The sequence below is a fragment of the Chelonia mydas genome, chromosome 5 (assembly GCF_015237465.2).
Source record: "Chelonia mydas isolate rCheMyd1 chromosome 5, rCheMyd1.pri.v2, whole genome shotgun sequence".
Taxonomy (NCBI): Eukaryota; Metazoa; Chordata; order Testudines; family Cheloniidae; genus Chelonia; species Chelonia mydas.
The window spans coordinates 97,117,776-97,137,572 of NC_051245.2; the positions used below are offsets into that span (position 1 = coordinate 97,117,776).

General features: G+C 41.7%; 1 protein-coding gene across 1 annotated transcript in view; it reads left to right on the plus strand.

Annotated features, from left to right (window-relative positions):
- APBA1 (amyloid beta precursor protein binding family A member 1) overlaps positions 1-19,797 on the plus strand; it is a 148,608-nt gene that overhangs the window by 22,553 nt on the left and 106,258 nt on the right. The window lies entirely within an intron of this gene.

Consider the following 19,797-nt stretch of genomic DNA (forward strand, 5'->3'; position numbering starts at 1 on the left):
TCAAATCTGCCAAGTCTGTTTATCATACAGCGCCAGACACATTGCCAGTGCTGGAGCATGCGGGAAGACACGGTCCCTGCCCCATGGAGTATACATCCTAGGCTTGAACTTTACAACTGTTTGCCGTCGAATTCACCCACTGAGTCTCCTGGGGAAAATCCCAAACATCATGGCTACAACTTCTTAAAAATGAAATTAATGGAATCTGTGACCATCTTGAGCAGGTATAACATCAGAATGCAAAAAGCTCTCCCACACCCTGATTTGCCAAGGAGTAAGCCCCTAGTTAGTCTGGTATACAAATAAAGTGGATGGGCTATCCGTGAGATGCAGGGGCAACACACCAAGCTGAAACCCAGTCTCCGTTGCAGCGTTCTGGATTGTTTTCTAATGAAGATCTCCCCCTTTCATGATAACCCCTGGCTAGCAGGTGTCAGATAAATTTGAGCTCTTCCTATTTCCTCTGTCTGCTAAATAGGATCTGTGTTGTGGTAAGAGACAGATAATGGGAGGAACATGGAACTCTGACCTTTCTGAAGCCTCTGGTGTTTTGGGTTCTCCTCTAGATTGATAGTTCCAGTGCCTGTTCTTGCTGATGCTGATATCTGTACCAAACAACAGGGAAGTGAATTCATGTGATTCTTACCTGTTTCACTAGTGCCCACTCTGTTTTGAATAGCTGGAGTGGAACTGACCAGAAACTTGCCAATTTCAAACTGCTGCTGCTGGAGAAAATAGGTGCAGCTGTAGAAGTAGTTAAGGGTTCTGTTTGCAAACTCAGGAAAACAGCACTGAATTGGTTCATATTTGCAAGATTAAGATAATAATAATAATTAATAATGTCTCCTCTTCTTCCCCCTCCTCCCACACTCAGATGCCTGGAAGGGAAAGTTCCTGCTTGCCATTGATAAGCTGATTTTTTTTTTTTCAGGTTCTGCCTGACATAATTTTATCTCTGCTTGTAAGCCACAGCGCTATAATGTAATAAATAGACATTATATACCAGATATTTGTTAGGGCTATATCCTCATCTTGGTGCACAGCCTCAGTAAACTTGCCATTCACTAAAACGGTCCACAAAGGAATCTTCCCTATTATGACAGAGAGATGCCTCACAGCTGCTAGTGTAGCCGTGGGACAGCATGATCCTCAGCTTTTACTGACCTCCTTCCAACTTGTCCTCCCTCTGGTGGATTAAAGTTTTCATGAATCCACCAGCAGTGATTTCAAGCCTCCCTCTGAATTTCACTCTCCTCAGGGCCCTTCTTAAAGGCTTGGTAAGGTCTGAAGTCTTGGTCCCCTAATTTTTAGCTTTTATTTAGAAAACAAAAGTAGAGCTACAAATCTGTTACTCATAGCTTCTATTTCTCTAGTTTTATTCCTCCTTACCCAGTGATATGGCATGAAAAATCTGACTTTTCATTCCTCACGGTATTCTCCTTTGGACTGGCTGTCAAGTTTGCTTCTCAGAAATAGGTTAGAAATGTTTCAAATGGTCCTTCTAGCCATTGCTGTACATGATCACAACATTTAAATGTGCAGAATGCCCGTGACCTACTAGGGATAGAAAGGCAGTACAGATTCACATTTTATTCTACATTTCTTATATTTGGAACCATAACATCATTGCAGGTACTCCAGAGATATTAGGACAGCAGATATAAGAGGAGATAGATAAATTAGAGAATTAAATGGAGCCAGGAAAGTTAGAAACAGTACTTAAAATTAATTTGTAGTGTATAGTGCTAGGGCTAGAGTTTATATATGAATTAGAGCAGGAACAAAACAAAGTGTGAAAAAGTTGCTGGTAGGGTAAGGATGGAGTAGTGACTAAATCACCAGAGTGGTAGGTAGGACATCGGGGTTCTGTTCCTGGCTTTGCACAGATGTCTTTTGGGACCTAAGCAACTCAGCTAAGTTCTCTGTGCCTTATTTTCCTCATCTGTAAAATGGGGGTACTGCTTACCTACTTTGCAGGGTTCTCGGAGGCTTAAATGCTTGCATAATGTATTGAGAGCCTCAGAATTGGAGTTTAGGCCATTGACTTCAATGGGGCCAGAATTTTACCCCCAGATTGCAAAGCGTTATCATTGTTTTTTCCTTTTTCCTTTTTTTATCATGGAGAGGATGTTTCTTTCTCCTCATTTACCCTCATTCCAGCCTCTTGAACTTCTTCCTAGTTTGTCTATATGACCTGAAATGTCCACTTTTAAGTAGGAAACTTTCCCTGTGGAGTGTGTTTGTTAGGAAGTGGGGATGTGAGAAATAGTTAGGCAAAGGAAGACACAAGAAGCTGTAGAGATCTCAGAGAAGTGTGTGGAGGTGATTGCTTGTATTTGTTTTGTTTTTTACATTTAATTGGTTTAAAAAAAATTCCTGGAAATCCTATAAGAGTCCTGGACTGGGTTACAGCGAACAGAAGCATTAGTGCTTAAAGACTGGCAGACACTTCACCATGGTGACAAAAGCCCTGCTTCATGGGCTACAATTTGGGAGCCACTGGCTTAATGTGTCTAAATGAATGTTTTTGTCCCTTTTCATGCCAAAGAGTTGGCAGTGTGCGGTTGTCACTCTGTAAAGCTTTGCTATCCAAAATAAAAGAGAGTCTGTTCCTTGGAATAATGAGGAATATATCCAGCTGGACAGCACGTGTACACATTTGAGTGTTGGATGAATCAGATGGTGTGAACTTTTTCTGTGTTAGGACGTTTTTTCAGTGACTTTGTAGAAAAAGAGAATCCCATTGTGACAAACATAAACGTCATTTCTAATGTTGTCGTCTAATCATGCTAACTATGTGGCATGTTGCACTATTAGGTAAATGAAGGAAGTTCCTTCATTGTTATTACTGTGGTTGTGTATGTGCTTGGTACTGCAGTGGGCACGATTTTATTGATTGCTACCAGTATTCTGGTGATGTATCAATGTCTACTAAACCTCCTTTTTCCTCTTGGATATTCTGTACTGTTTTAGAAGAGAATAATAGTGGTCATGAGCAGAATTTGGAATATTATTCCTACTTACGTAAGTGAAATTCACAAAAAATAATGTCGCGAAATGATATAGCTTAAAACAGAAACTGAATATTGGAAAGTCAGAACATTAGTAATTAGGATTCTAATATCAATCACCTCCTAGATCCCTGGCAACAATCTGCCTGTAGGCATTTGACATGTTTCCACCTGTTCTCTCTATCTACCTTTCCATTTCAATCCAAAGACTCCGACTGTCATGATTTAGACCATATATACTGGCAGATGAACTGCCATTCACTGATTGTTTACATCCCAGATGCCGGACCTTCCTCCAGTTCTGCTGAGAGACTGTCATGCTGAGCCCCATCCTGTTGGACAGTAGTTTGGCCAAAGAGAGTCTTGCCTTTGCATATTGTAAAACTTGCTGGTTAAGCTTAGTGCTCCCAAAATAATCAGTGTAAACAACTGGAAAGAAAGGTGGAAGAGAGAGGGCATGGAGGAGGGGGGAATAGCCCTCTAAGTGTCTCTGGGCAAAGAAGCAGCAAATCAGACCATGTGAAGGACTTTTACTTTGCTTATGTTAAATCTTTGTAAAGTGATACTTTAGCAGTAAGTGTTGCATAAATGCTGAGAAAAATAAAACACTGCACTGTGCATGCTCCCAGTATGGGCTGGAAACCACAACTCTGTCCTCTTGACCCTTACAGAATGGGTTAGTTCCCATGTTTCCAGACAGGTTGAGCTCCACTTTCTCCCAAAACCCCTACATAAACAAGATACCTAGCTCATGAGGCCTTACTGCTCTTCCAGTAATGCTGGAGCTCCTCCTGCCCCTGGAAAGGTGGTGTTAGGTTAGAACATCAACAAAGAAGCAGTTTTGTTCAACTCTTTTAATTCAGATATGCAATAGATCAGACTTATGGTAAATTTAGGGGCTTTTTACATATCGACTGTTGAGCGTGTTTGGCTTGTAGATGAAAGGTGGCCAAGGGTAGAGGGGGCTGAGCTAAAATTGGTGTTGGAACTTTAACGACAAACTTTCTAATTGTCTTGCATTAAACTTTAACATTCTATTAATACTTAATTTTTTAAAAGGGATGTATTCTTTTGTATCCATAATCTTTGGTTTGTATCTTTATAACATTTTTTTTGTCTGGGAATATTCTTCTAAAGTCTGTTTAGAGGATAGGGTGGTTTTAAATCATGTATGAGAAGAATGAATGTTTAGGCCAGTGGTTCTCAAACTTTCGTATTGGTGACCCCTTTCACACAGCAAGCCTCTGAGTGCGACTTTTAAAATATTTAACACTATTATAAATGCTGGAGGCGAAGTGGAGTTTGGGGTGGAGGCTGACAGCTTGTGACCCCCACGTAATAATCTCATGACCTCCTGAGGGATCATGACCCCCAGTTTGAGAACTCCTGGTTTAGGCTGATTAGACACATCCCCTTTCCCCCCAAGTCCCAGTCTACTGCTAAAAGGATTGGAAGACTTAACTGTGGACATGTGTAGGGGAGAAATAATTAGGAATGGTGGGATGAAATTCAGAAAAGAAAAAATATTTGGGTGGGGAAGAAGCATCCTGACTGAGATGTATTAGACTGTGATATAATCTCCCTAGGGAATTGGTTGAAGCAACATTTGCTAGAGAATTTAATACTAGACTGTACAGACCACTGGAGAAAATACTATAAAGAATAGTGTTCAACTGAATGACCTAATAGGTCTTTTCCATCTCTGCTGTCTGTAATCAGGGATGATTTCACTGTGTTTTTTATAAGACCTTTGTCACCAGATATCAATACGGAGTTGCAATTGTTGGGTTTTTCCATGAATTACGTGCCTTTTGTTATCTCGTAAATTATCTTCCATTTTAGTGTTGCTCTTGAAACAATGTTGGTTGCTTGCTTCTAGAATCCAAGTGCAGATGTGATTTGTTTTATTTTTGTTGTTGTCTTGATTTATGTATATATTTTAAAACTTTACTACATTTTATTTAAAATACTAGGACTTTCCATTCTGTCTAAGGGAGAGTGCAATAGTACAGATAGGTCAGAAAGATATCTAATTGGGGATTTTGGATCTTGCAATGCAATGATGATGTAAAAAAATCAGTGGCATTCTTCGGGGGGTGTGTGTGTGTGTCGCTAACATTTTTATAAACACCTGTTGGCCTCATATATGTAGTCCTGTGTGCACCTCTTGTCTCCTCCCCCTCCCCATTTTTTTTAAGTATGGGAAAATTTAGAATGTATAGAAAGGCAATTTAAATGATAAGGAGAGGACATACAATGAATAACTAAGAGAGCTTAATTTACATAGACTGGATGAAAGGAGATTAAAGGGAGACATGATAATACTGTACAAATGCCTTCAAGGAAATAATATCCAGGGTGGAAGGGGATTAGTCACGTTTTCTGAATGTGGTAAGACAAGGAATGATGGCCTAAAGCTGAAAATGGGGAGAGTATCATACTAGACACTTGGAGAAATTGTTATAATGAAACTAGATTAGGTGAAACAGTACTAGGGTTTATGTTGGGAAATGATTTGTAGGGCTCAAGGGGTCAGATTAGATGAGCTGAGAGCTTTGCTGGCCCTAGCCTCTCTGATCCTATGGGCATTCTCCAGGTGGTGGGGACAGTACATTTTACTAAATATGTTCAGTTTGTCACTGTTGTCTTTGTGTTTTGTGCATTAATTTTTTAATACATTGAGTAGTTCTAATAATTTCATCGTGTTGAGAGGTAACTCAAATTGTCTTTTCACATCCCTGCGGACAGTTCTTAGTCATTCTGTTGGAGCCCTGAGTTTCTCCCTTGCCACTTCCTGCTGCACCTCACCTCCTCTTATTCCCACCCCTTTAAACTCTGGTATTCTGGCAACCAAGCCTTCTAGGTAACCAAGCCTTATGGAGATTTCTTTGGAGTCTATCACTGCCTCTTGCTAATCATCTTGATTGATTCTCCGCTGAGTGACTTGTGGCAGTTTCCCACAGCCATCTGTCTATTTTGGTTGTTTTGTAGCTACCTATCACCATAGTATCTAAGCTCCTGGAGCAGAGTACGTTACCTTTGGAGCAATTGCAGCCCTATTAGTCCAGGCTTAAAAGACAGTTAGTAAGCATCAAGCTCAAGTCTATTGCGTGGTAAAGTAATGAACTACACCTAAGCTGCTGGCTTGGCACCAGGTCTAGTAAAAAATTAGGAAATAGTTCTAGAGCAGTGGTTCTCAAAGGCAGTCCGCCGCTTGTTCAGGGAAAGCCCCTGGTGGGCCGGACCGGTTTGTTTACCTGCCACGTCTGCAGGTTTGGCCAATCGCGGCTCCCACTGGCCGCAGTTTGCTGCTCCAGGCCAATGGGGGCTGCAGTAAGTGGCGCGGGCTAAGGGACGTGCTGGTCGCCGTTCCCTCAGCCCCCATTGGCCTGGAGCAGCGAACCGCGGCCAGTGGAAGCCGCGATCGGCCGAACCTGTGGATGCGGCAGGTAAACAAACTGTTCCGGCCCGTCAGGGGCTTTCTCTGAACAAGCAGCGGACCGGCTTTGAGAACCACTGTTCTAGAGCATTTTACTACATTGGCTAATTCCATAAACATTTTAAAAAATGGAGCAACTTGATTTTTCTTACCTCTTCTTCAAGCATGTAGTAATCTAACAAAAATTCTGATAAGGTTTTTGCTTCTTATGCACCGAAGAGGGTGTTGCATGTTCCAAGGCAACAGAGAGTGAAACGTTGCATACTTCAGAACAAAGCAGAATTAATCTGGAGTATGCAAATAACACAGGAATAGTTGTTTAAAATCTCCACTTTTGCCTTTTAAAACATTGTAGGAAATTATTTAGGTTGCCAAACCAAATAACTGGAGACAGAAGTAGTAGGGTAAATTTTTCCACATTATTGGTAGCGTTGGAGGGATCACGTCTAGGTTGGAGAGGATAGTTCAGTCTCCCTGGCCCACGCTGTCCTGGGCCCCTCCACTGAGATTGCCAGCAAGTTTGCCACCTGTTGTGGTGGTGGTTTTTGTGATGTGGGAGTCTGTTCACTGAGAATGCGGTAACTTGTTTCATATGATATTTTTATTTATTGACAATATTAAGTCTTTCAATCATATTTCACACATGCCATATCTTCCTTAGATTGTGGTCCATAATTGAGGAAGTTAAGTCTGGAAAATCAAGGTGTGGCCTACAGTTTTGTTCAGTATACAACTTCTGGAAATCTTAAAGGGGTTATGCATATTAACCCTTCATGTATCATGCACTGTAGGATTAGCCATTTTTTTCTATGAGTATTTTGTGATTGAAAAACACCACTGGGTACATTATCAACTCCAAAACCCTGTCTGTCTGAAAATGCATGATTGATTTTGTTTGTTCATAACAACCAAGATTAATATCATTCAAAGATATGCATGGGTCTTTTTTTCAGTTTTATTTAGTGCATTTGACAGCACTTTGTATATAGTCAGTTTTACCTGTTTGTGTGGGTCTTTTACACAGTAACAGTGGAGAGAAAAACATATTTAAAAACAGGAAAATGACTGTAAAGCCACAAAAATTGGCATGAGTACTCAGCCAGGTACAGTATTTGAAACTCACTTGTTAGAACTTATTAAATTTCAGATTCATGGTGTCTGTTAGTCTAAAAATGAGGTTCAGTGTATTCAAAATTAGGGATGTGAAATGTTAACTGGTTAACCGATAAGCATCAGTCTTACTGGTAATGTATTCAGTAAACGGTAAGGGGGCTGAGGCTACTACGACTACTGTGAAGACCGCCCTACTTCCAGCTGGGATTCCAGGTGCCGGGCCGGCAGCGGAGCCCCACATAAAATGTGCGGGTGCTGCAGCACCCCCTGCACCCGTAGTTCCTGTGCCTGTGTTGTGAACTTGTATTGGTTAAACGTTTAACTGTTAACAATTTTAATAGTTTAAACGGTTACTTTTTAAAAACACTATTTACATCCCTATTCAAAATTACAAGCGGAAAGTCTGAGGATGTAGTATCACCGTGAGAATACTACATAGCCCTTGGATGTAGGTAATGAAAATAATTTTCAAGGAATCTCTGGCTAATTTTTCTCTTTGTGCATCAAAACCCATAAGCAATGAGTTGAAGATGCATTGTGATTTAACATCTAGGGAAAACAGTTAGTTGATTTTGCTTTAAAATAATTGAAATTAAAGGTAATGTCCCACATGTAAACATTTAGTTTTTTTTGGATTGTAATTATTATGTATTTTCTGTGTACATTTTCACTAATTGCTTACTTTAGAAGCTCTGGTAGAAATGCCCCACAGAGTTCAGTGCATTAGTATTTTCAGAGTAATGAACAGACCAGCAGTGCACAACATCATAGAGGGTTCTGAATAGCAGCGGAGACTATGCTTTTAAGCAATGACATCCAGAAGCATTGAGGTGGAAATTAGTGAAAGTGAAGGGCATTATCTGTGTTGTTTGTTCTAAATTTAGCTAACTCTGCCCTAAGTAACATTTCTTTCCTGATGACCCCAAGTTTATAAACTTTGCCCACCCCTGCACTAATGCATTGTTGCCAGACTATGGCCTGTGGGCCGCATCCGGCTCGCCAGCCATTTTAATCCCGCCCTTGAGCTCCAGCTTGGGAGTGGAGTCTGGGGCTTGCCCCGCTCCGGTGCTTCAACTGGGGAGCAGGGTCAGGGGCCACCCTGCGCAGCTCCCAGAAACAGCGACATGTCCCCTCTCCTGTTCCTACACATGGGGCAGCCAGGGGGCTCTGCTCCGCATGCTGGGAACCATGGCCAGTGGGAGCTGTAGGGGCGGCGCCTGTGGACAGGGCAGAGCGCAGCAGAGCTGCCTGGCTGCACCTCCGTGTAGGAGCCAGAGAGGGGGGACGTGCTGCACTTCCAGGAGCCTCTTGAGGTAAGCGCTGCCTGGAGCCTACACTCCTGAGCCACCCTCCCGCCCTCCAAACGCCTCTGTCCCAGCCTGGAGCACCCTCCTGCACCCCAAACCCCTCATCCCCAGCCTCACCCCGGAGCCTGCACCCCAGCCTGAAATTATGTCAGTGACTGAAAGCTATGTTGAATTCATTGCAGCTATGTCAATTGACAATCAAAGCCATTAGAATAATATATCCCATAGTATTTAATACATGTTCTTTGTTCTGTGCTTATCAGATACCTTATTTGTGCATTAAATTGAAATTTCACTGACATTGAAGATCTCTCTGAAAAATATTCTATTTAGAAACAGTAGTCTACTTGGAAACAATTCCACTATGTCACTTTCTAGGCTTCTCTTTTCCTGTAGTTCATTACTTAAGTACATTGGTTTTAAACAGAATCTGTTTCTTAGTTCATTTCTACTTGAAGCCATAGGACCATATTCTGCTCTCAGTTTAAATCCAAAATGATTCAATGGACCTGCACGGTGGATTTACAGTAATGTAACTGGGAACAGAAAATGATCCATAGCTCTGGCATCACAATTTGTTCTGGATTGTAGGGTCAAAAATAGAGGATTCTGACCGCAGGTGCAGAGGTATAAGATGCGGGAAGAGATGAACTAAGAAGCAAATATGCAAATTAGTACCAATGCCTTTAGTAATAAATAATGAGGGAAGAGAAATATATGCTGCATAAGTAGGATTGTTTATAAACTGTCTCTTTTCTTTTTCAAAGATGAGAAAATGACCCTATTACTGGTCTTTCTCTCTCATTTACTGTTATGTCTGTAAGTGTGTGTGGTATAGTTAGGCTCTTATCCTGCTCTCATTGAAGTCAGTGGAGTTTTTCTGTTGATTTTTGACAAGAGTGAGACTAGGTTATATATGAGAAAACAGAGAAAACAGTGGCCATCTTGGAAGATGGCCATAAATGTTAAAAACAACACATTGAAACATTTCCATTAGAAACAATTAAAAGTTGTTCTCGCTTAATATTACAGTCTGCAAAGGTCAAACCATCTTCTGGAGGATGTAGAAAATATGACTTAGAGCTGGATCATATCTATAAGGACTTAGGTGGGGAAAAGCATTATAATTTGGATTTAGCCATTCCTACTTAAGATTTGCAGACACTTGATTTAAATCTAACTTATCTAAGTTTTTTTATTTTATTTTATTTGCTTATCTTTTAACATCTTTGTAAAGCCTCTGAAGTGCCTAAAATATATAGGGTTTTCCCACCTGCCACCTTCATTTATGTAATGTAGAGAACGTACCATAGCCTGTTTAGATCTATAGCCATATATTGTGCCCAGCCATACAGCAAGAAAACTGTTTTATGCTAACCCTAGGCATCATGAGAAAGAAGCTTTGTATGTGCTGCCAGAACTTGGAGATAAAAATCCAACCTTATAATATTCTCGGTTTGGGTGTTCATTATACTGTTATGCTAGTTGAGAAGGTACATAGTATACTGTTGCTGCTTTGAGAAGGTATATTTAAATACCTTTATATTTTAAAAAACACATGTGCATCAAAGCACAAAGAACTTCTCGCATTTGTTCTCCTCCAATGGTGAGAGTTTGGGAGAGTCTGGCAGAATTCCACGAGGCTATTTTTAATTATTAAAGATTGAAGGAACGTGGTTTTTTTTCCCCTGGTTAAAGGTTAACTATAAAGCTAACATGAAAATTGTGCTAAACCCAGATTTATGTGCTGAATATTCTCACTCAACCAGCTCTTGTGTATGTAGGGTGGGAAAGCATTCAGCACAGAAATAAGCTTTTAATTGATCTTTTTTAAAAAAAAAAAAAAAAAAAATCCTTTCCTGTGAAATTCATTGACACTTTCTCTTTGGCTGAAGAGATCCCAGAATGCATTCTTCTGTGACATTCTAGATACCAGGAGTTTTACAAGGAAATATCCTAAAAAGGCAGTTATCTGGGGGTGAAACTTTCAAGGGCAAGTGACAAAGCATTCTAAGGAGGGTGTCTTTGGCTGTAGACCTCCCAGTGCCATGATATCAGCTGAGCTTGAATGTTCAGAGCACAGTGCAAGACTTGCCTTGTTTGCACAGCTCTTCTCTCTGGGAAGATGGTTCCTAGAGAGCCCAGTAAACTATTCCTCCAGTATGTGCCTGTGTCTGTCAGGGGTATTGACTTGCCTATGGAGGGAGCTACCCTGATCTCCAAGCAGTTGTCTGTGAACAGCCCTGTGTGCTGGGACAAGGGGAATGAGATCCCAAGCTGTGTGTCTGGTAAAGGAGAAAGTGTGTCCGGCTCTTTGTCTGTGGAGCAGACAGAAGGGGCCTTTCAGCCTGTGATGGTTGAGGGTAGTGCAGTTGTCTCAGAGTTGGTTCTGGATTCAACTAAAGCCCAGGAAGGGAATGGTCCTAAGTTTGTGTCTGCTAGGGAGAATGGCCCTGTAACTAGGTCGCATCCAGTTAGTGTCTGTGCAAAATCCCAGAGCCCAGACAATTCTGGTGCTTGTATTTTGCCTGTTGCTAGTGTGTTGTTGGGAAAGGCTGTAGCAACTCTGTCTAATCAGGGTGAGATCTTAGCCAGGGCACAAGGAGAGCATAAAGGTGATTTGATTGTGTTACCTACTGAGGCTGTGGAAACCTGTAGCAAGAGGGAAAAGATTCCTGACTTGTGTGTGGCAGAGGGAAGGAGAATGCTTCTAACCTTATATCTAGGAAGTCTGTAAGTTTGCCTGAAAGGGGATTGTGTAGGATTCTGCCTGATGAGCCAGAGGTAATTCTGGATGTAAGTGAGACCCAGAAAGAGTCTGTTGTTGCTCAGTAAAGTGTTCCTCTAGAGCAAGCCCTAGGAGAGAGGGCAAGGGCAGAATTTTTGTGAAGGGTGAATTGTTGCACAGAAAAGCCCCTAGGGAAAGAAATCCTCATGGTAGTCTTTGCAAGCAGTTTACTGCAACTGAAGGGTGTGAAAGTGATTTAATCAAGAAAGTTTCAGTTCCTAATAGCCAGAAATTTTCGGTTGTGAATGAAGCCACTGACTTTCCTGTTGAAAGATCCAGTGTGGATAGCTTTGAGAAGGTCTTGGATGGAGTGAAAGCTGTTAAGAAAGTTAAACAGTCCTATAACCAAGTGGCTGTGTTTGGCCAGCTTGTTGGGGAGACAAGGTTATTGAGAAAGGAATGTCTCCATGCTAGTTCTGTAAGTGAACAGTACGTATCCCAGGTGAAGAGGGTGCTGGGCTGCCTCTAGGAGGCAGGACTGATGGTAAAAGCTGAAAAGTGTAAGATGGAGATAATCAGAGAGTGGCCTGTTCCCCAGACCAAGAAATAGGTCAAGGCCTTTATTGGGATGGCTGGGTACTACTGGAGGTTTGTACCCCACTTGAGCTCCCTAGCTGCCCCCATCACTGAGCTATGTAAGAAGGGGAAGCCAGACGAGCTGGTCTGGACCGAGCAGTGCCAGAGGGCTCTCTGTGCATTGAAGGAGGGTCTAATCCAGGGCCCGGTAAATCTGGTAAACCCCAACTTTGTCAAGGCCTTTATAGTGTTCACCGACACCTCAGACACAGGGCTGGGTGCGGGGCTGATGCAAGCCGATGCTAAAGAATGGGAGAGATGCTGGGGCATCCATGAAAACGTTGGTGGGGTCGAACTTCCCCAGGTCACTGGCTAAAGTGACCTCGCTCAGTTCAGTCTCGAAGGGGGGAGAGATGTGATGAAGCGGGACTGTTCATAGTGTTTCCTCTGAATATTGTGGGGGTGCCTCAGTTTCCCCTACGCAGTTCTTAAGTATCTAGGTGGTGGGATAAGGGTGTATGATCGTTGCAGAGCCCTAAAGGGCAGGTATGTGCAGGGGTCTGGACACAGAGAATGGCCGACACCCTGTTTCCTGGCAACTGATGGCCTGGCCCTTCCCCCCTGCAAGGTGAGAGCTAAAGGGTTGGAGAACAAAGGAATCCGGTGACCTCCTGGCCCGGGAAAGGGACAAAGCCCAGAGGAGGAGGGGCTGGAGAGGGGGGTCAGTTTGGGGCTGGCTGGGGACGAGGAGTGAAGTGCAGACGGGGTTGTCTGGCTCACTGCCCCCCAAAATTGACCCAGCTGAGGGGTCCTGTTCTCTGCACCTACAAGCTCTGGTTTAGACCATGTTTCTGTTGTCTAATAAACCTTCTGTTTTACTGGCTGGTTGAGAGACACGTCTGACTGCGAAGTTGGGGTGCAGGACCCTCTGGCTTCCCCAGGACCCCGCCTGGGCGGACTTGCTGTGGGAAGTGCATGGAGGGGCAGAGGATGCTGAATGCTCCGAGGTCAGTCCCAGGAAGGTGGAAGTTGTGTGAGCTGTGTGTCCTGAAGACAGTCTGCTCACAGAAAGGAGACTTCCCCAGAGTCCTGACTGGCTTCGTAGGGAGCAGTTCCAGAGCATCGCCCAGGGACTCTGTGACAACTGCAGGCCCAACAAAGAAAATAACAGAACGCCACTAGCCATCACCTTCAGGCCCCAACTAAAACCTCTCCAACCTATCATCAAGGATCTACAACCTATCCTGAAGGACGACCCATTACTCTCACAGATCTTGGGAGACAGGCCAGTCCTTGCTTACAGACAGCCCCCCAACCTGAAGCAAATACTCACCAGCAACCACACACCACACAACAGAACCACTAACCCAGGAACCTATCCTTGCAACAAAGCCCGTTGCCAACTGTGTCCACTATATCTATTCAGGGGACATCATCATACGGCCTAATCACATCAGCCACACTATCAGAGGCTCGTTCACCTGCACATCTACCAATGTGATATATGCCATCATGTGCCAGCAGTGCCCCTCTGCCATGTACATTGGTCAAACTGGACAGTCTCTATGTAAAAGGATAAATGGACACAAATCAGATGTCAAGAATTATAACATTCAAAAACCAGTTGGAGAACACTTCAGTCTCTTTGGTCACTTGATTACAGACCTGAAAGTGGCAATACTTCAACAAAAAAACTTCAAAAACAGATTTCAACAAGAGACTGCTGAATTGGAATTAATTTGCAAACTGGGTACAATTAACTTAGGCTTGAATAGAGACTGGGAGTGGATGGGTCATTACACAAAGTAAAACTATTTCCCCATGTTTATTCCCCACCCCCACTGTTCCTCAGACATTCTTGTCAACTGCTGCAAATGGCCCACCTTGATTATCACTACAAAAGGTCCCCCCTCCCCGCTCTCCTGCTGGTAATAGCTCACCTTACCTGATCACTCTCGTTACAGTGTGTATGGTAACACCCATTGTTTCATGTTCTCTGTGTATATAAATCTCCGCACTGTATTTTCCACTGAATGCATCCGATGAAGTGAGCTGTAGCTCACGAAAGCTTATGCTCAAATAAATTGGTTAGTCTCTAAGGTGCCACAAGTACTCCTTTTCTTTTTTCCTATTTAGAGTGGCTACATTTGTCCTGCATAGAGGTGCCTAGGAGAAAGTGGATGTAATTACGAAAGAGAAAATGCTGTCTGTTGGGCAGGGGCAGTGGTATTAGTGTGCAGTTCTTATAAGTGAGATCTGTTAGACTGTGACATAATGAAGTTCTGGAAGCATGGTCATTTGGCACATTTAACTAGACAGAATTAAGTCCTATAAAACATATTGTAGGGGGATAATTGTACATTTGGCAGAGGAATGGACTGGGTAACTTTTTCATCTCTTACTTTTATGTACTGTGATATTTGCTCCCCATAATCTCATTGTATGTGTGTGTAACAGCTCTCAAATGTGGAAATGGAACTGCTTATAATCTCAGATACAGCATGAGACTGTTTAACTGGGGTCAAGAGCTAAGGTAGAAGTGTAACTGTTACACTCACATTACATTTAAAATTTGAGCCCGTTAAAGTTTTATATTGAAAAAATATTGGGCTTCATTTTTTTTCTTCAAGTTCGGCATTTTCTTTGCATCGGACCCAGTGAAGTTATGTAACATCTCCTGAATGTGAATTGCTGGATTGTTGGCCTTTCAGTGGCCTAAACTAACACATTAGTTTCTAACTCTAGTAGTTGGTTACATTGGTTGCTAAAATCATGATGGAAATGGGAGATAGAGACAAGAATTTAATCAAAATCAGGGTGGATAAAAATTGATGATTTAAAAAAAATTAAAAATGCAGTGTTTTTGATTGTTATTTAAATTACACATTTTTCTTTTTAAAAATAAATCAGTTTAAAATGAAATCTGAATTCAGTACAAAATATGTTAAGGCCTAAACTTGTCATGTAGTTGTAAATGTGGAACATGTTTTGGTGAGAATAGTTTTTTATGTATCCAAAACATTTAAGATTGTTTTGTTTAATAAAAATAAATTTTATATGCTGTTTTGTGTATTTAATTAAATTCCAGTTACCACCCTAATGCAGCTTGAAACAGATCATGAATAAAAGTTAATTATTTAGTAAATTAGCAGTATATAATTCACCATTTTCTAACATACTAAAATGTACAATTAATAAGAATCTGAAAATATTAAGCTATATAATTGCTTAAATAAATGTATGTAGTTATAGTGTACCCTCATACGTAGCAAAAAGATGAACCAAATCTAGTATAAAGGCTCTATTTAGTTGTAAATCAACATGTTTTAATAGTTATACTATACTATATAGAATGTACTTTGAAGTATAAATGGAAAAATTTATTAAAATCAGTGTTTTATATGGAGGCTTTCCACTTGGTCATTTAAATCATGATTTAAATTGCCTTGATTTAAATCAATCCACCCAGATCAAAAATTTTTAAATTAGCAGGTTGTAAGCTAAGATCTTCATGACTGGCAGCAAATGTTATATACAGTTATAAAACTAGAAGACCCACCTTTTTCTCTCTTTTTCAGGATTTGTTTCTAGCCCTGCTGATCATAGAATCATAGAATATCAGGGTTGGAAGGGACCGCAGGAGGTCATCTAGTTCAACCCCCTGCTCAAAGCAGGACCAATCCCCAGTTTTTGCCCCAGATCCCTAAATGGCCCCCTCAAGAATTGAACTCACAACCCTGGGTTTAGCAGGCCAATACTCAAACCACTGAGCTATCCCTCCCCACCTGGACCTTTACAGTTGTTGCTGGTTGCTTGAACTAGCAGCACTTTTTTGGTATAGGTTTGGGATTTAATTTGGCAAGCCCTAAAACTTGGACTAGTGTAACTTCCATTTCCTTATAGTGCAGGGTAAATTTTCAGTCACCAGTCTCCCAAACTCTGTGTTCAAATTTGAATGCACACGTGGAGGGCAAGTAGAGGTGTCTCTGAAAATGTACCCTATATCTTTCCCGGACACGACATTACCCAGTAAAATATAACACTGTAAAAACCTGCAATTGTATAAGGCTGTCAGATAGCCAAATTCTGTATGTTTATTACAGGGAGTGCATCTTTAGTCCTGTTCCTTGGCCCACCTTGTACTCTGACTGGTGGCCATGACAAGTCAATGGGGAAGGAATTGCTATCAACTAATTGTCCCTTTTTAAGTCTATCCATATTGCATTTATTTATTTAGAAACTTGCTTTCATGAAATTGCCCCACATTTAGCCGACAGTTTTTAACACAGTTTGCCCTTGTTTGGTACCATTGCTGTTCCTCTATAAGCTTCAGCTGGGAAATAATGAACTGTAGTAGAGGCCATCCTCAATTTAAAGCCACACCGTGAAGTAGTTTATGAAAGAAATGGCTTCTAAAGTAAGATGTATGCTGCATTCTGCAAACGATGAGACATCTTAAACAGTGCAAGCTTGGCATTTTTACAAAATCTCTTTAATTAACCTTTTAATCAGTAAGGTTAAGGTGTGCAAATAACCTAACGTGCTGTATAGTTGACTGAGGTGCCTCTGCTCTCAGCACCCATATTGTTTATCCTCCGCTGTCCCAGATCCATCATAGCTGTGTCAAAGCAATGGGTGAAATTCTGATCTCGGTTACATTGGTTTAAAATTGGATGAGCTCCATTGACTTCAAGTATCCAACCCCTTTTTGTTTTTCTTGTATTTCTCTAATGAAACAGTCATGCAGAAAATGAGCATGCAGGAGTATAAAGCAGCAGATTTTCGATAACTCCCCTTTAATATTATACCAGGCCAGATTCAGAAATGATCAAAATCTTTAAGATGGAATTCAGATTCAGAAGATCTGGCTCAGAGCGTGGTTAATTGCACCTTTACTCCAAGGATGTGAGCCATCACTGCCCTCTCCTCTGACTCCCACTGGAGGGAGAGCACTTTGTCTGCTCCCATCACTCACTGTGAATGACCCAGTGAAATTCCTAAGTCTGTACAGTCTCTGACTGTGCCCCCTTCATGGCTTGTGCCACTGGCTTGCTGAGCTGCATCAGTCTCCAGCAATCATCTCAGCATAATGGAGATTGTGCTACTGTACCTTTCTGACCTGCACCACAGTGTGTGCCAGCTTTACTGACTTTGGCACTTACATTGTGAGCTTCTTTGGCAGTGACTGTGTCTTCCTCAGGTTGTACCACACCAAGCCCGATGATGGAACTTGGTAAATCACTGGGCTATCTGCTGCCGGGTCAGATTGTTCTCACCTGATCCTTGTGCAGAGGAGTTCTTCACAGGCAAATCTTTCCTCTTCTGTGTCTAAGGGAGGCTCTGCTACCTTCATGGCACTCTCCCTCCACAGAACCTAGCAGAGCCTTTTCTGCACATGTGGTGTTCATGTTGAGGGAGACTGGATGGAGTTGAAGGGAATTGCTGGGCTGGCCACAGTGCCAGATGGGATGCATGGTATCCATCATCCAGCTCCATAAACCTTACCCTTATCTTCTACATTTCCACCTGGGTACCACTCTGGGCAAGAGGGACGTCTCTGCAAGTTTCATTCCAGAGCAGCTATGATTGGGCTTCTTCATGTTCCATCTTTGCTCTTCATGTGTCTTTCCCCCTTCCCCTCATAAGCTTATATTGCATTTTATTTACTTTATGGAGTAGGCAGTCCAGAACTCACTATCAAGGTTGGTAGTCCAGTAAATACTGTACATCAGTTTATTCACAATATTCATCTTATTGCCAACATTGTTTTCACCCTAGAATAACAGACTAGTGAATATTATTTCAGCATGAATGCCCCTTTCATACAATACATGACAGCATTTCCTGCTCCCTGCGCCTGGCCTCTCTGTTCTGTTATATGTAAACTCTAAAGTGAAATTTACCATAATTCTGTCCTAAGATTTTTCTTGGAGGAAGTAATTTAAACATAGAAATATATTTATACTGGAAACTTATACTGGAAACTTTGATCTTTTAGCTTTCTGTGCCATCTTTGTCTTGACCTGTTTTGCACAGGCAGTGCAGAATTTTCAGTTCAGTGTCTGATCTATACCAAGTGCTGTGATATCTAGTTACAACAGGGCAGATTAAGGGCAGAGTTTAAGACTTAATTTTTGTTTTTTCATGAGTTTGGTTTGCATCACATCCTTAATGTTCTTTAAGAGGTGTGATTTGTTTTTGTTTTTGCATTTATAGACTGTAGTGTATCCTCAGGATAAAAAGGATAGGACAGCATTACCACTGCAAGCAGTATTGCTATCTGCTAGCTCACACATATTGGGCAAGATCCCCTGTACCCAGTTAAGTCAATAGGAATTTTTCCCTTGACTTATATGTGAGCAGGAGCAGGCCCTTGTTCTCATAAAAGTGGTTAATGAGCAATTGTGATTACAAATCCTTAATTATTCAGTATTAATTCTATTGCAGCAGTCAACGAAATGGGGTAGGCATTCTGAAGTCTATGGTGAGCAGCTTGGTGAATCCACACTATAACTTGCCAACTTTTGCAACATCATCATGAATCTAGAACGAAGAAACTGCTTGTGATCTCAGAAAGACTTGGGTTTACCTGTAGGTTTCCGCCCTTCTTTACCACCCTCTTTATTCAAAATGGCTGCTGTGTCCCATTGTTCTTACCCAAGTGGTGAATAGGTCATCTCAATAAACCCTCATTTGTTGTTAAAGACCTTGTCAGTTACCACTTGTCATTTGTCAGGTACCATTCCTAGACCCCTATTAGTCTTGTTTGAGGCATAGTACGATATGGAGACTACATTAATACAATTGATCTTCTGGCAGCAGTCAAAGCTTAGAGGAATATGATGATTGTATTGGGCCTATCAGCATGATATGGGAAGCCTTTAATACCATTTACCAAGGGGTCTTGCTGAATTCCCTGTTCGGATTTGGAAAGGGTGGATTGGCGTCGTCTTTTCTGGAAAGGTGGTGTTGGGTACTGCTCATTCATCCTGAGGGTTACTCTTGATTAAGTTTTCAGTCCCACATCCCTCCTGTACAGTGAGGATTATGATGCGTTTAGGGGCTACTTCACCATTAGCTTGCTGATATTGCTCAGCTCTGTCTCCTTTTTCAACCATCCAGGCAGCAAATGAACCGATGAGAACAACTTTGGCAGGGAGAAGAAAGCATTGATAGTATTGATGTGCCACCCCTTATCAAATAAATTTGCATTCTCAGGCGGCTTTTGGACTTGCAGCTGTTGTTGGAGTACTAGGCAGCAGCAGTGGCTTGTACCTAGAGCTGGTCAAAAAAGAATTTTTCAAGAAAATGTTGTTTAAAAAAGTGTCTTTCATTAAATTTGAAAATCTGAAATGTTTTGATATGCTCTATTTAGATTTTGTTTTCATCCGTACTTAACAAAGAGGTTGAGGCTTTCCTTTGCTAAAGCATTCCTTACTGCAATCATCCACAACTTTATGACCTTCATGTTGGACTATGTTAATTCATTAATCTTGGGGATACCTTTAAACTGCTCTGAAGTTTCAGCTAGCACACAAGGTTGCTACACAAGTAGCTCACAAGTAACATCTCACCGATTGAGCAGGTTGGTATCAACATGTTACACGTGTGTTCCGTGCACTG